The following is an 18495-nucleotide window of genomic DNA, read 5'->3' on the forward strand; positions in this document are numbered from 1 at the left end:
CAAAGGGATGCCAGAAAAATAGATGCTGCATTAATTTTGACAGCCCTAGCTAATAAACAGATTTGTTTTCAGTTTGTCCCAGGCAAACTCTGTATGTCGTACTTTCCCTTTAGAAGGGAACATCACTGACATCTCCTACGTCCAGCTGTCAGTCTGTGAGTGTAACGTGATCTGACACAGACGGATGCAGTTGTAAGACATGAGGAATGGCTTTGGGATGTAGCAGTGAGTAAGTCAGCCTCCCAAACAGTGGCGCAGAGGAGGAACAAAGACCTGCTGCACTACAACACGAGGCAGTCCCTACTGGCTCTGACCTTCTGAATCCTTCCGTTCGCTGACATGCTTGTGAAAGAGTTGAGGGTATGCTGGGGCCAGAGGCGACTGACAGAAAAGTGAAAAGAGAGATGTGTTATTCTCAGACTCAGCGTTCTACCAAACCAAACCAAAGCAACAGTGGATATAGAGACCTGACTTATTAAACAGGTCAGACATGCATTATTGCAAAATAAAACCCAGTTGAGTAATCAGAACCTTAATGCATATTTCCTAAAGTGGTTTATTTTAAATGTGAATAGATACATTCAAGAGTCCATTGCAGGGTTATGTGTTTTGTATAAAAATATTAGACTAGGCAATCAGAATAAAGTATTAGTATTTTCGTTTTTAATGATCATGGTCTCAAAAGGATGTTGTTTACTGTCAATTTTCGGGTTGGTTCAAACAGGTCAAAAATGTAATTTACAGCTCAAATTACGGTATCATCTTGTTTAAAATTCTTAAATAAAAGATCAAAGGTGGTCTTCTTAAAAGCATTGAAACATGAAGAACAAGGTTTACTCATAAACCATTAACTTTTCAAGTTCAAGAAAAGCTGAGCGAGCTACATTAAAAGAATAGTTCACCAAAAAATGAAATTGCAAAGAGCAATGTCCCTGGTTTGCATAAAGCACTCCTGTTCTTTAAGTTCACAGACAAAAATCTGTTTTTATTTACATTTAGGGAAATGTAACTTTTTTCCATATAAAGATCTTCAAAAACACCTTGTAGTCCATATGACTGGTCCAGTGGACACTTCATATGTGGGACAGACCAACATTGAAAATTCACTGATAATCTTCAAACTTCAGCTGTCAAAGATACAAAATTTCATTCTCCATTTTTGAACTGAGAGCCAACGGTTTGATGTCAGTCCTGGCACAGCACAACATTATTATTTCTGAAAACAGAACGCTGCACCAAAGACACATTTTTGTAGGTCAACCGTTACTCTTGTTCACACGACAAAAAAAATAAAAGTGAACAAAAAAGTTTTGTTCATCATGATAAGCATCACAAACGAACACAACTTATTGAATTTTGAAGATGATACAGGCGACACAAGTTAAAAGCTTGACGTAGTAACATGACTTCAGTGTCATGATTATGCTTCGACAACTCGGTTTTCGGTTTTCAAAAAAAAAAAAAAAGTTCGTTTAAAGTAAATGACAGTATTACTGATGTAGACAGCACATTTCAATTTGTTAACTTCTAAATGTCTTGCACATTGCCTTCGATAAATCTAGTTTAAGTAACTTAGTATATTCAAGCTTTGAAGAATTTATGTCATAGAATGTAGCCTTAAAAATATTTTGAGCTTGTGTTCACCACAGACCTTATTTCAGGGATTTTAACTAAAATCTGTAAAAAAAAAAAAAAAAAAAAAAAAAATGTATTAATAAATAAACAAATAAAATAAAAACAATGACTTGGTAATGGAAGCAGAAGTCTCAATGTTTTGGCCTACAAAAATATCTTCCTTGCTACAGTCCATTTTTCCAATTTCAGGATTTTTTTTGGAGGACATTTTCAGTAAATAAAAAAAAAATAAAACAAAAAAAAAAATAAAACAATAAGCTATCATACATTTGTGTAATTATTGACCCTTTTTGAAGCCTGACAAATATTACTATGATCAAGTACTGCATGAATGCTTCTTTTCCAGCACTATGAGTTTGCAATGACATAATGACAGTAAATAATGATAGAATTGTCATTTTGGGTTGAATTATTGGTTTAACAGCAATGACTGGTTGGGATTTGACTGAAACAAAAGTAAAAGTTGTCAGAAATTTAGAATTTTTCCCTCTTGGTCATAGATTGAAGTCTCGCAAATTGAAGATTGCAAATCGTGTCATAGGGAATTACTGACCATGTCATGTTACCTGTAGAACTGCATCTGCAGGCCTCTAATCCAGTGTATGTCACTGAGAATGTCACGCTTCCACCAAGAGAGAAAAGGGGAAGAGGACGGAAAAAATAAGACAGCATGACTACAGCCGAATCATCGCATGCTCTTTAATCTCTCCCTCCTCGTGCTCCTCTCTCCTTTATCCTTTCTGCTCAAATCTAGGACACTTTTTGTTTTATTTTCATCTGGGTTCTCAGGAGTCTTAGAGACGAGAAACAATCCAAAGCTCCAGAAACATTCATTGTGCATCGGAGTTCTCTGCAAAGACACTTTTCCAAGTGTAAAAATATCTGTGTGCATGTGAATCATGCGTGAGTATGTGTATGTGTATGCATAAGGGTTCTGTCACTGATGGAACATGCTGTGAATGTGTGCAATCTAGATTCGCGGGCCAACAAAGGGAGTTTACCCAACGGACCGCTGTTAGCGAAGCAGCCACACACAACAATCAGATAAGACGTCAGCGAACAGCAGGCAGAGGCGCGTGCGGCACTAACACAAAGGCGGCCGTGTCATTAAATGAATACTCAAAGGTGCAGATTTCTCCATCTTACAAAGTAGGGAATTCTCCAGGCGTGAAAAGGGAAGCGTTGCGATAACACTGGACGAGAACGCACATGAGGGGCGGGATTTCATTTGTGTTGCAGCACAAAGAAAATGGTAAACATCCTAATGAACGAATGCTTTTGAGAGAACAAGAGTGAGTAGTTCACATTTCAATGAATGGATCAAGGCCGAGAAATGAATGTCTGGGCAAAACGAATGCTTGTAGTTCATCATAGCAAGCGTGAAATGTCAGTCACAGGCCTTTGTCTGTGCAAAAATTACACATCACATCTGTCTTGGTGACGGATTCAAAATTGACTTCAGTCAAAAGATGTGATGAATGGAAAGAGGAAAACCTATACCAATGTACCAAATGTGAACATGCGGAGAAGCATAAAATCATTGAATAAACCTTGAAAATAACAAAAAAAAGCTTCGATTATAAAGTCTGAATGCTTTAAAAGTGTCCACCAGGTGGCGCTCTAATACTGCATGCACTGACGGCTTCCACTTGCTTTTGGAAAGGTGAACAAATGAAGGCAGAGGGGAGACTAATGGTCAGGAATGTAAATGTGGCTTCCAGAATCCTCCAACAATAAATGAAGGAAAGGTGATGCATTGTATAGAAGCTCTTCAAAAAACTGCACCCAAATCATCTCAGTTCTGCCAGTCTTCCTCCCACTCACCAACCCTCGCTCACGTTATGGATGGACATCTCGCCATGATCGTAAACACTGCATTCTGTTCATGCATCTATTTATCAGATGCATCATGTAATATTTATTCGCCCAGATTTTACAAGCTTGCCTTGCATGCAGGAGGTTTCTAATGCACTTCTGCGACAGCTATTAAGAAGCTGCAAATAATGCTGCTTTTGCATTCATGCATACCGTAACATAATGAACCTGAGAGGGAAGGTCCATATGTTATTCTACACTTTTGGAGGTACTGGATGTATAGCCAAATGTATATGGACAGCCAAACATGCACCACATCCATATGTATAAAAGCCTGTTTCTGACTCAGAGTAAAAGAAGTAAACATCATGAGATAAAGTTTCAAATAAGAAAAAGAGACATAGTGAGACATAAAGTTTCAACTACAAGTTACAGTCACATCTGCAAGATAAAATAATGTTGCAAACATAAAAAAGTCAATAAGACAATAAAAGTCACAATTGTGATATACAGTCACATTATGAGAAAATTGCAAAAACAAAGTTGCAATTGGGAGATATGAGACACTTTGTAAGAAAGTCACAACTGGAAGCTAAAAAGTCACAATTACAAATTGGTTACACAAAGAGTTACAAATTGGACATAAAAAGTTAGAATTATGATTAAAGTCACATTTTGAGGTATTATGTCACAAATACGAGTAATAAGAGATGGGTACAAAAAAAAATAAATAAAAAAAATACTAAAAGTCACAATATAGTAAAACTGTGAAATATAAAGTCACAAATGTAGAAAAAAATGCATGTAGAATTGTGAGATATATTGTCACAATTACCTTTTCGTTGTACCGTTTTGAGCATAAACAGGGTTCAATACATATGTGCTTGTTGAGTATTTAATTCCAAAATCATTGATGTTAATAAGGAATCGGTCCTCTTTAACAACCTCCTATATTCTGGCAAGGCTTTTTCACTATAGGTTGCAATACCTGATGAGTTTTGCTCAGGCCAGTCAAGTTCTTTTCTCATCAGCAAATCCTCTCTTTACAGATTTTACAGGCTCTCTGCAAATTTCCATGCGTAACATTAAGATTTGCCTTCTCTGGACCAATGTGCTCAGTCAAATCTATTACTTCGAAGAGGGTCTTCACATACTTTTGGCCATGCAGGGTTAAACTGTGTTTCCCAGCAGATGCACAGAGATCAGACAGAGGTTGCGCTCCAGTCTAAAGCAGGCATATGATCGCTGGCAGAAAAATTAATTAGTGAGCGGGACAAGGTTACAGCCAAGTAATGAAAGTTATTGGGCATGTCAGTTCATCACAGCCTCAGTCCCCCTATTACTTTCAATCAGGCCAGCCGGCCGTGAAATAGAGCTCCATGTGAGGCTGGAGCTGGAAGTGGCGTATCAGAGGGCCGTCCCCAGTGGCTTTTCACATGGGTGATCAGGGTACTTACTCTAATATGCGCGCAGCGTGATGATGCCGGGACTGTCACACTAACAGGCCTGCCCCTCATTTTAAATTGCCACAGCAAAGTGGATATACTCCTCCTCTGCTCCATCTGTCTCCCTCTCCCTCTCAGTCTGACCAGAGGAGGTGCGGCTCACCCAGGATGACCCAGCAAAGAGAAACTGATGAGGGGAGACGGACGCGTCCGGGAAGAGGGCGCTGGTGTGAAACCATTGCAACTCCAGTCAATTTACCTGCAGTGAACGCCGATGACAGCTGCTTTGTCTGAGAAGACGTCATCTTGGTTCTCACGCTCGCAGCAGAAACGGACGGAGCCTCATCAGTATCAATACCAGAGCAGACACACCAAATGCACAGCGTCAGCTAGCTGTCTGAACTCCAGACAGAACGAGAGTAGTTCGCAAACTTTAAGCAGGGATTGTACAGTCGCAATCAAGGCCCCTGGACAAACTTTACTGAGAAACAGATTGATTCGGTTTTGTTTTTAGGTGCGTTTATCGATTCGGTTTGGTCTAGTTCAGTTCAGGTTGGAGTCATAAATTATTTGTATTTGTATTTTATATTTTATATTTCATTATCCCCCCCCAAAAAAAGAAATATATATATATATATATATATATATATATATTATACATTATTAGATTAGCAATACATACATAATGAATATGTTAATATTAAAATAGAAATTTTTTTTAATATATTCCACTTTCTTAGGTAAAGAAGAAAGACTAATGAGCAATAAAAATACAGAAAAAGTGACACTTTGTGTGGTTCAACACTGTCAGATAATATTATTTCTTATTTAAGGCAACAAAGTATTCACCAACTCCAATATAAAATGTAACAATGTTTAAAAAAAAATTATATAATTTTTGTAACAACATACAATACTGTTCAAAAGTTTGGGGTCAGTACTTTTATTCAGCAAGGATGTGATACAGTTATAAAAAAAATGATAGTAAAAACTTAAATTCTTAGAAAATATGTATATTTTGTATGAAACACTTTTCTGTTTATTGTTAATTCATCATCGTTTCAAACACTGATAATAAATCAGCATATTAGAATGATTTCTGAAGGGGCATGAGCTGCTGAAAGCTGAAGTATTGATGCTTAAAAATTCAGCTTTGCATCACAGGAACAAACAGACGAACAAACCATTATTTTAAATGGCAATAATATTTCAGAAAGCATTGCTTTTCTTCCAAATAAAGTTTTATTAAATTAAATCAGCCAAAGCATACTGGCCAAGATCTTTGCTATGTATTTAATATATATATATATATATATTTTCTTTTTTTTTCATCGTCTTTCTGCATTCTGAAATCAAGGACATCCATCAGCTCACACCTAGGCACCTGAATCAATGGTTCAATGACCGCTGCCGACTCGGCTGCTCAGGCAGCTGTACACTAATACAAATCAGGCTTCAGAAACTCTTGGCATGGAAGAAATCATTGACAGTCATCCCATAAACCTGCCTTTGATTTGGAAAAGTCCTCTCTCTGGCCTCCTCCTCTGCTTCTCAGGCCTTTTCCACGTTGGAAGTCGATTACAGACGAGGCTGAGAATAGCACAGATCTGCATTTTCTGCTGAAAAATTGAAGGGTGTTTTATTTAACAAGAGCAGAAAGTTTTGCCGCTAGCTATGCTGTTTATTGATAGTAAATCTGTGAGAGCTTAATTGATGGTTCTCTCAGATCAGTGGCATAATCTCTGAGCCTTGGGAATTACAACACTGGACGGTGAACTGAACAATCAACTGGAACTACAAGAATATATGCAGGCATTGAAAAGGGATAGATGGCAAAAAAATAACATTTCTATTAACACACTCAGCCTATTTAGTTTTAAACCCATGCAACACAACAAGGAGAGATTCTGAAAACTGTGCTGGTTATTCTTGTCCATGCAATTACAATAAACAAGGACTTAAGAATACAAAGGAAAAAAAAAAAAAGGCAACTCAAAAGTCCCCTAAAATTATACAACTTGTCACTGAAGCCATAAATTGAAGCTTTATGTGACAAACTTGAGAGTCAGTGAGTTCCAAATCATGAATCATTGGGAATCAATGACATAATATTCAAAATATCACTGGTTTTCCACAGAAGAATGTAAGTTTGACAATTCTGGAACATGATAATGAGTAAATGACAAGACGACATTTTAATCTTTTTTTTTTTTTTTTGAGAACTGTTCCCTTAATTTTTTATCTATTTCTCACAAAAATCTGCATGGCTTCATAAAACTAGGAATACAGTACAGCACGTAAGTAATACAGACCACTTATATAATACATTTACGGTGCTTAAGGGTTATGAATGACATGAATGTGAGTAAATAATGACATTATTACTTAATTACTTACAACAAATGATTGCATTTAATGTTGCGTCTTTTAAGACAGCCCTCTCAACACTCATTTCAATCAGAGAAACTGATTATATATTTATCACCTTCCACTTGTTCTGGTTTCTTCCCAAGTCCTTGTTTTCATCCCTGGAGACCGCTGAGGATTTGCTCTCTGTCCGTCTGGCTGGCTTTCTCTTTTTTTTTTCTGCTCTCACCACAGTTGTTTCTCACTGTCAGCTCCTCTGTAGTCTCGGCCTTTGGTGTAGACCCCTCCAGCGAGCCTGCTGTTCTCCCACGCTCCCTGTGTCTCTCATTAGACACCTCCACATGGACCGATACCCCACTACCAGGTTTGTTGCAAAAAGAGATGGAAAAAGAAAGCGGGGAAGGCTCTCCAGCCCCACATCCAAAGAAACAAAAGTGAAAACATGGCCAACTTCCCACTGTCCCTCTGGCAAACATAGATGTCTGATCAAGAGAGGAGGCAAGGGAGGAACAACTCAGAAGCCCAGACTTTAATGTCTCTATGCAACGATGTCACACAGGGAAGGCAGTCGTCTGAATCTCAGCACCCTTCCTTTAGTCGGCCGAAAGAGGGAACAGCAGGGAATCATGGACCAGCGTTCCCATCCTCATACCTCGTGTAAAGTGCTGCTGGAGCTTTGTAGCGCCACTATAGAGTCCTGTGGTGAAAGCAACGAGGCTTTTAAAAAGTGCACGATGTACAAAATGAAAGCATGCAACTTGCAAAGTGTAAGGCCTGAGTGAAACCCATTTTGTTTCGCTTGTTACAAAACAAAAAAAAAAAAATAAATAGTGACAAAAATAGGAGTAAAATCAAAGTGATATTTTGGACTACTGTACTGTTTGTTCTTGGCTTGCTGAAATAATTACCGCTAGGTTTACCATCGCTGGGTTGTCAGAAATTTTATCATGGAGCATCCCACGAAGCTGTCCATGCAAAGCAGTGTTGGAGAACCTCGCCCGAAGACTGCGAGCATATACTGCCACATCTTGCAATAACTAAACGTAGCCTTTACCTAAACTTTGCCTAAGGCTTCTCGTCTTAGTCAATCGATAAGCAACTTTTCACAGCATGCAGAGCGGCTGTATCGAGAGTTTGCTTCAAACGCGCCGGCTCTGGAGGAACCTAAGGCAGTGGACACACGGGATCCATATCAAGCAGGTCCGGATCGCACACAAAGATCGGACCTGGGCAGGGGGCAGACCTTTCCTGGTGAAGAATTAGAGATGAGACCAGCCTCTCGCAGGGCAAGAGGTGGATCAAACCGCAAGGCAGAAGATAGATTAAATTTTCAGCCAACAAAGTGCAAACTAACTCCATCGCTTGGAAACATTGCTCATACTGGCCCTAGATGCCTGCCTTAGGAGAACTAATCCAAAGAGAACTGTTAGCAGAACTTGTTTCAACCATGTATGAATCGAGAATGATGCAAAAGCAGTGAAATAAATACATTTGAAATACTTATATGCTGTAACCCAGCTGCATTTTAAAAATGAGCACATGGCCTCCTATTTTCAGATGGTATCTGTTCATACTGTCCTCCCGCATTTTTGTTTCTTTCTGCCTTTCTTGTCTTTCCCGATGTTTCTTTAGCGCTCGCATTAAGGTTGACTTGCCCCAAGGAAATGCAGAGGTACTCAATATACTCTTATTCCATTAGGAGGTATACTGTCTGCTTCACTGCACACAAGAAAGACTGCTCTGTTTTCCTGGTGTGACAAACCAGAGCTAATACAATAACAAATGCTGTGACATCAATAATGAATTTTGGTGCTGTTCTTTAGAGATGCAGAGGAGTGAAAGTGTTTGTAAGACTGTGGAAAGTCAGTACAGAGATGGGGGACGCATTTTGTGAAAAACTTTATCAGCGTGGCTCTGCAAAATTCTCTAAACAATTCATTAAAGCGCATTGGAGGTAGCTTCCCGAAGTCCTCCTTTGTAAAACCCGATAAAGCAGGGGACTTAATTAAAAACTCATTATGTTAGAGATGTTTTGCAGTGTCTTTTGAGAAAGCGTGACGCGCATCTCTGTCATGTGCTGTATGGGCTGCGATGGAGAGATGCACACGCACACATAAAGATGCTAAGATATTCTTGCACCCACTTGAGCACTCCGTGGTGTAAGAGCTAAGGGTGTTGCTGTGCTATCTATAGTCAAAGAATTGTATCATCAAGACATGATACATTAGGGTATACCTTTTTCATTTTGACATATATTGAGGTATGATTTATTTAGTGATACACCATTTATTCCATTTTGAGCATCCAACCTGACCCCCACCCTTAAAACTAACCATCTGTCAATATAAAATATAAAACACATGATACAAAATGCATATGCAAGTATAATCACAGTTTATTCAAATATTACAGATATTCCAAGTCTTCTGAGGCTAAATGATTGCTTTGTGTTACGAACAGACCCCAAAGCGATCAATGTTTCCATTCGCCATAATGCTCCAAATCCTGAAGAATCATTACATCAGCTTTGATTGTGAAAAGTTATTGGTTATTGCGTGTCAGATTTATCATTTGAATGAGATGTGACTGCCTTCACAGAGCGGGATCGTTTTCAGCGATGAAGGTTCTCTATTTTTTCTCACATTATTATATGGCTTCAGAAGACTTGAAATTCAACACAATGCATTTGTAATATATACTGTGTTTTGGCCAGTTTTTACAATAAATTGCTATCACTGTAGATTTATCTACCTGTTATGTGTGATACATTGCTTATACTGTACCTGGCAAATTTTCATTCATCATTGATCCAGTCTTCAGTGTCACATGATCCTCCAGAAATCATTCCAATATACCGATTTACTGCTGAAGAAACATTTCAGATTATTGTAAATGCAGAAACCATGATATACTACCATTCAAATGATTGGTGCACGTGTGTATGTGTGACAAGTGACACTGAATACTATGCCTATATAGCTAATCCTAGGATTACATTTAGCATCTTAAAGTTTTGTGCAAGGCATTTGACCATGCTTTAGTTTTTAACACCTTTGGAGTGAGATTTTTATTTCTTATCGATTCTTTGCTGCATGGAGTTTTTTTTTTTTTTTTTTTTTTGTATGCATGTGCCCATGAAAGGTGCCTGTGGTACTGATGAAGATTTGCCACCATTGGCCGTGTTGACGCTATAACCGGCACTGTCATGTTCCCTCTCTTTCATCCTGCTCTCATGTTCCTCTTCTCTCCCACCTTTGTGATTAGAGTACTTCCTCATGTTTTACAGAGCGTGTGTGCTTTCCACTGAAGGCGTATTTATCATTCTTGCCCTCTATCTTCCTCACCCCCTTCAAGGCAGTGTAACCCATTTGAATATCAAGGCTACTGTTGACAATGGAGAGACACTTGAGAGCACAAAAAAGCTTCAAGGCTTCAAGGGCCAAGGAGGAGAAGAGGGGTCTGACAGCGGTAAGGAGCTCTCACCGTACATGCAGCTAAACAAAGCAACAGTCAGGGGAGGCAGAGCACTCGCACACAAACACACAAAGACTGTCGGGGGAATACACACATGGGAATGGTGGGAGGAAAAGAGGAAAACATACTCTATCATCCGTTACAACAGAGAGAAGGAAACCTGTGCTTCGTATGCTAGGCTCCACCTAGGCTTTCATAGAACTGTAACAGGAAAAAAATCTTGATTTATTTATCAATATTATTTTATATATTTAGATATAAAACCCCATATAAGGACAGCATGTTTTAGGTCAGTTTCTTACAGTATAAATAGTGTAAATAGACACTCAGATTAATATTTGTGTTGTTTACATGGGACAACAATAGTATAGTTTCCAAAAACTTAAAACCCCTTTTCAAGTTTTTGTTTTCAGGCCCTCAAAACACAAATAAATAAATAAATAAATAAAAATGTAACTTTTTATCAAATTAATATGTCCTTGTATTGAAAGTAATAGTATTAAAAATAAATAAATACATAAATTAGCGTACAGACCGAAACTTAAAAACATTCAATTCTAATTGGTTGGAAAGTGTGCTCTAAAACTACCAAATACACAATTATTTAAAGTTAGTTTAACCACTGTTCTAAATGAATGTGAAACATATAGAAAACTGATCTTTAATATCCATATTATAGCACACTATTAATACAGATTATAGTTTTCAATGGTTGGATCAATACTGGTAATACTGTACATCATCTTCTTTTGAAAATTCCCTCACAGATGATTAAAAGAGCAAAACTGAACATAAATGTAGAAAGGGAAAAGTGGTATGGCCCCTTTAAGAGTGTTTCTTCAGGGGCGGAGGTGTGCACGCGATTAGATTTCCCTGTGCTTTATAAGACCGGAAGAGCAGTTGTTTGCATGGGCTACGGGCTTTGTTTGCCGGTTGAGACTTCAAATGTAATCATTGTTGCTACTTTCACTCATTCTGTATTTATTGCCCCTTAAGTGACGTGCACATAGTAACATCTTTTAGGGGATTTCTGTTTGCCTTGTTTGTAGGCTGTTTCCCTTATGCTCGTGTATAGGCGCTGTATATTGAGTGAGAGGTAGCTCAGAATGACTTTAGTTTGAACGTTGTAACCTGCTTTTAACCATTTTTATGGATGTGTTTTAGGCTGATTAGATCTCCCTGATGGTCGTGGGGCTGGTGGATGTACGTTAGTGACCATTGAAAGTGATACTGTTAAACCTTTTAGATCATCGGATTTTCAGTTCTTTGCCACTGCTGTCTATCCTCCCCCTTGTTTACCCTTTTGGGATATGTAAACCTTTTCTTTTTTTTTGTTTGGTTTGGTTGGTTAAGGTCTGTTTATTAATGTTATTTAATATTGTGACATGTCTAGTTAGGCTGGGTATTGTTACTGTTATTAGTCCGCACCAGGGCTGTTTAAGCTATAATGGCCAGTTTCCTGAGCATCAGTTTTACTCTGAGAACCAACTAATTTGTTTTATTTTTTGTCTTTTGTTTTATTGGATCACTGAGGGGTGCTGGTAGGATCGCGGGTGTGGTCTCTTTGGTGGATACTCTCCTGTGGTGCTGCACATACACTGTATTGTGGACATTTATTTCTCTTCGTGGGTGTGTGTGTTTTCTTTATTTAGGCACAAGTACTGGTGAATGTCACAGGGGCAATAGTGTGGGCTCACGCCAGCGGCCGGTCAGTCCTCCTCGAGTGTCAGTTAGTTTTTTTTTTCTTTTGGATTGGTTTTTGTTTCTCGAAGTTGGTGTTCTCTATTTTAACATTACAGCTCCAAGTGTGATTGCCCTGACTAAGAATTCAGGTCCATAATTGGGTGTGTCATCTTCTATATCATGTCAATAAATTGTGAATTTTGTTATATTTGAGAAACACGTCTCTGTTCCTTCTGTTGATAAGGTACACAATGAACCTGTGTCTATAATTTAACTTAACTCTCCCTGAAAGGGATTCAGGGTGCTGTAGTCAGGCTATGTTGATTGGGCATTTTAATTTCCCATAGAATTTCTAGTGCCCCCTCGCGTTACAAATTGGCGTAGTCGGTAGGGTTTGTGACACAGAGACATCTTTCTCTTAGTTTTTAGGAGTGTTTTTTTGTGTTCTTCTCTCTGTAGGGGAGTGAAAGACAGCAGTTGGCCAGGGCCCTTTTGGACAACGCACCCTAACTCTTCCACCAGTGGTCGTTTGTGAAAGTGATTTGTCGTTTTTTTTTTCCACCAATATGGATAACGAACTACAGGATTTGCGAGATCTGGTGATACAACTGAGGGCGGACAATGAGAGACTAATACAGGAACGGACTGTGGTAGTGGCACCCCCAGTGGGGGCCTCTATGGTTAATTCTGTTGTACCTAATATACCTGTTACTCCCACAGTTCCTGAGCGTCTGTTGTATGTGCCAAGAGAAAGAAAATGTCCATTATTTCGTGGGAGTCTGGGAATTGATGTTGTTGAATGGATTGAGGAGGTACGTGCAAGTATGCGGGCTCGGCATCTAACCCCCGTAGATCAAGCATATTTTATTTATGATCACTTAGATGGAGAAGCTAAGAATGAGATAAGGTATAGATCTAGAGGTGAAAGGGAAGATCCAGAAAATATTTTGTCCATTCTGCAAGAATTGTATGGTTGTTCCCAATCTTATGTTGCCTTGCAGGAGGACTTTTTCTGCAGAAAGCAGTTAGAGGGGGAATCCCTTAAAGAATATTTGCATGCCCTGTTCAGTTTTATGGAACGGGTGGTCCAGTGTGCTCCCAATGGGTTACCTAATTCTGCTGTTCTATTGGGGATCAATTTGTTGAACATGTTAATGATCCAAATCTTCGTAGGACCTCAAAGCAGGTGGTTCGGGATAAACCAGGTTGCACCTTGCTTGATGTAAGGGCTGAAGCCATCCGTTGGGAACAGGAAGGTAGGCCAGTAACTGATAGAACTAGGAGTTATTCAGTGCCGTCTATTTGTACTTTGCAGACCTCTAGGGTCCCTGATACACAAGTGCTTTCTTCCCCTCAAATGACAGAGATTGCGGAGTTAAAAAAGATGATGGTTAAACAACAGCGACAGCTTAATGAACTTTCTGAACGTTTTATGTCTTTTCAACAGCCTTTTAGGCGTAATTCTTCATGTAATGGCCCAGTAATATGTAGGCGATGCCAACAACCGGGCCATTTTGCTAGTAACTGTGATAATGAACGTATTGTCTCTCAGGTTCAGTACCACCAGCCCCGTCATCAGCCTCGTCCCCCATGGACCTTGTACTCTTCCAATCAGCCGACGGAAAACTAGCACCCTCTGTTTTGCAGAGCCACAGAGCAGGAGGGGATATTACTGGCTCAAGTGTTCAAATGCCTGTAAGTAAATAAATTGGCTCACATCTAGTGGGTGTATGCCCATCAATTACTGTGTCTATGGGAGGGCTGGAGGTAAATTTCCTTTTAGATACTGGGTCCATGGTCTCTACTATCTCTGATAAGTTTTTTTTTTCAAAACTTTGCGGAAAAAAATCCACATGCATGCCAATGGTTACAGCTGAAGGCTGCTAATGGCCTAGACATCCCTTACGTTGGATATGCAGAGCTAGATGTTCAGATACTGGGTAAGGTTATTCCCAAGCGAGGGATTTTGGTGGTTCAAAGCCCCCAATCTCCCTCACCTACTAGTGTGCCTGGGGTTTTGGGTATGAACATCATAAGAGAATGTTATTCCGAATTGTTTGGTCAATATGGCTCGGATCTCTTTGATCTTCCCCAAGTTGTCCAAGCCCCTGATGTTTTACAGCAAGCTCTGCAGTGGTGTCATCAAATCCAGTCTGTTGAGCGTACAGGATGTTTGGCCAGAGCTAGAGGTAGACGTGGCACCTCGGTCCCAGCTGAGTCAGTGAAGTTTATTGCAGTTACCTGTGCTCAGCAGATATATTCTCCATGCAACACAGCTTTTTTTGAACCCTTTATTGGATGTAGTTCCCTTCCTTCAGGTGTGTTACTTTACCCAGCCGTGGCTAAGGTTATTAGGGGTACTGCCAACGTTCCTAAAGTGAATGTTAATATCACTGCCACTAAGCTTCAACCCAGATGTTCATTAGGTATTTTACACCAGGCCAAAAAAATTGTCAGTCTACCTTCAGGCATTTCATAAATACCTGTAGAACCATGTGGTTGGAGAGTGGCTACAGTGAATTCCCAGGCAGGACAAATTGACCCAGTATGTGAGTTAATCCATGCTCTAGATTTGCAGGCCTTGTCTGAGCCAGAGCAGCTAAAAGTGAGGGATTTGTTGTATAAATATTCTTCTGTATTTTCAGCACATGAGGGAGATTTGGGGTGTACTGATCTCATAGCTCATGAAATCCCTTTAGAAGATGATGTGCCTATTCGTCAAAGGTACAGACATATCCCTCCATCAGATTATGATTCTATCAAAGCCCATATTAACCAACTTTTAGAGGCCCAGGTGATTCGTGAGAGCTGCAGTCCCTATGCCTCTCCCATAGTTCTTGTGAAGAAAAAAGACGGTAGCCTACGGATGTGTGTGGACTACCGGCAGTTGAACAGCAAGACTCGGCGGGATGCTTTTCCTTTACCCCGTATCGAAGAATCCTTGGATGCTTTATCTGGAGCCAAGTGGTTCTCTACATTGGATTTGGCGAGTGGATATAATCAAGTGCCAATGGCCGAAAAGGATAAGAGTAAGACTGCATTTTGCACCCCCTTTGGCCTGTTTTAATTTAATCGCATGCCGTTTGGACTGTGTAATGCGCCAAGCACATTTCAGAGGCTATTGGAAAGTCTTTTTGGGGCACAAAATTTCCAGTCTTTACTGTTATATCTTGATGATGTTATTGTGTTTCATCTACTATAGATCAACATCTTGGCCGTCTGGAATCTGTGTTGTCCTGTTTGCAAAGGGAGGGGCTTAAAGTAAAGCTGGAAAAGTGCTGTTTTTTCCGGACTGCAGGAAAAATACCTCGGTCATGTCATCTCCGAAGGTGGTGTATCTACAGATCCTGAGAAGGTGGCTGCGGTGTCCACTTGGGGCCATCCTACCACAGTGTCTGAGTTACGATCCTTCCTAGAGTTCGCTAGCTACTATCGTCGCTTTGTTCAAGGGTTTGCCAGATTGTCTGCTCCCTTGCATCGCCTTGTTGCCTCTCTTGGTGGGAAACACAAGAAGGGGAAAGGACCGTTAATAGGAGCAGCATGGACCGAAGAATGTGAGGAGAGTTTTATGCACTTGAAAGGCTCCCTGACTACAGCACCAGTGTTGGCATATGCCAACTTCTCTCTACCCTTTATCTTAGAGATTGATGCTAGTCATAGGGGCCTTGGAGCTGTACTTTCCCAAGACCAAGGAGGAGTAAGACCTGTTGCTTATGCCAGTAGAGCTCCTCCCCTTCAGAACGAAACATGTCCAACTATAGTTCAATGAAGCTTGAGTTCTTGGCCTTAAAATGGGCCATGACGGAGAAGTTCCGGGAATATCTGTTGGGGCATAAGTGCGGCGTGTGGACTGACAATAACCCTCTCAGCTATTTGAATTCAGCCAAGTTGGGGGCCACGGAGCAGAGATGGGCAGCTCAATTGGCTACCTTTGATTTTACTATACTTTATCGATCTGGCCGAACAAATGTTAATGCTGACTCCCTTTCTAGTCAGGTGCAGTTTACTGATGAGTCTTCCAGGCTACAATCCCTGCTCCCTGGGACCCCCGTTCCAGAAAGTTTTTAAGTCCATCCTGACTTAAGGTCTATGGAGGTGAGGCAAATGGCAATTTCTGTATTGCCAACATATTCTAATGATCATCTAGCCACTCTCCAACAACAGGATCCGGTTATCGGCACATTCCTACCATTTTGGCGTCGGAAGAGGGTCCCTGATAGCCTTGAACGGAGGGGACTCCCCAAGCCTGTGAAAGAATTGCTGCGACAATGGGATCGTTTGATTGACTTGGAAGGGCTCCTATATCGTAGAGTTCTACGGTCTGATGGATGGGAGCAACAATATCAGTTAGTTTTGCCCAAAGCTCTGAGGGAAGAAGTGTTACAGCAGTTGCATCATGGCCATGGGCACCAGGGTAATGAGAGGACGACCGAGTTGGTGTGACAGAGGTGCTACTGGCCCGGGATGTATGAACTCATAAAACAGTGGTGTTTATCATATTTTGGCCATAGACTTTACACTCCTTGATCATTCTAGGGATGGAAGGGAGCATGTCTTGATTATGACTGATGTTTTTTCTAAGTTTACACAGGCAGTTTCTACTAGAGACCAACAGGCCCATACAGTGGCTGGGATACTAGTCCGTGAATGGTTTTATAAGTTTGGTGTGCCGGCCCACATTTACTCGGACCAAGGTCGGATTTTTGAAAGTGCCTTGATCAGACAGCTGTGAGAACTTTATGGGGTTCAGAAGACCCACACTACCCCTTACCATCCGCAAGGGAATGGACAATGCGAGAGGTTCAACCGAACACTACATGGACTTTTGCGAACCCTCCAGCCAGATCAGAAATGTGATTGGCCTCTCTATCTACCCCAGATAACTTTCTCATATAACACTACTATTCATTAGTCCACGGGTGAGTCCCATCATTTTTTAATGTTTGGCCAAGAGCCCCATTTGCCTATTGATTTTCTCCTTGGTCGAGTTAAGGAAACACCAGTGGGGTCGATAAACGATTGGGTGCAGGAGCATCAGCAGCATCTGCAAGTAGCATTCGATACAGCCAAGGAACGGCTGAAGGCTGCCGCACTCCTCCGAAAAGAGCGTCATGATCGCCAAGTGACTCTTGGAAGTTTTAGAGAGGGAGATTTAGTTTACCTGCGAGATTACAACATTCGTAGAAGGGCAAAAATCCAAGATGTTTGGGGGGCCACCATCTATAAAGTGATTAAAGCTCCCTCAGAGATCAGTGTATTCAATTATGCCCCTTCAGGGCTCTGGTGCTGTGAAACATGTGCACTATTGTCATCTGCGCCCTGCCCCTGTAGGCTCGCTTCCTGCCTCACAGGTCCCATTGGTTGAACCAGGTCCTCTAATGAGTGATAAAGAGTCGGATGGAGAGTGGTGGATCGTTCCTCAGGCGGAGGCTAATAGATTGCCCACTACTGGTAACTCCTCTTTAGATCCTCCCAGAGGACCTGGGAAACGATTCAGTTGAGGTCTGTGAGGCCCCTAGTGCAAGTGGGTTCCAACTTAGACGGAGCGTCAGGGAGACAGCAGGAAAGCATTCTAACGTCTACCATTTGCCAGTGGGAACAAGGACTAGGGCATATGGGGCTGCAGTCTCTCCCGTCCCTGGGTCTAGTAATATGATGCAGGCCAATTTTAGACCCTGGATTTAGATATTTTGGTATTTTATTTATTTTTTTCTTTCTTTCCATAGTCCCTTACATTCTTTCCTGTTATCGTCGGGGCACCAATACAGCGTGGAGGGTGGATTGTAGCAAGGGAAAAGTGGTATGGCCCCTTTAAGAGCGTTTCTTCAGGGGCGGAGTTGTGCACGTGATTAGATTTCTGTGTGCTTTATAAGACCTTAAGAGCAGTTGTTTGCATGGGCTACGGGCTTTGTTTGCCGGTTGAGACTTCAAAGGTAATCATTGTTGCTACTTTCACTCATTCTGTATTTATTGCCCCTGAAGTGACGTGCACATAGCATAATATTCCTGCACATTTATAACATATTTTAGGGGATTTCTGTTTGCCTTGTTTGTAGGCTGTTTCCCTTATGCTCGT

Source organism: Carassius carassius, chromosome 23, assembly GCF_963082965.1.
Source record: "Carassius carassius chromosome 23, fCarCar2.1, whole genome shotgun sequence".
Lineage (NCBI taxonomy): Eukaryota > Metazoa > Chordata > Actinopteri > Cypriniformes > Cyprinidae > Carassius > Carassius carassius.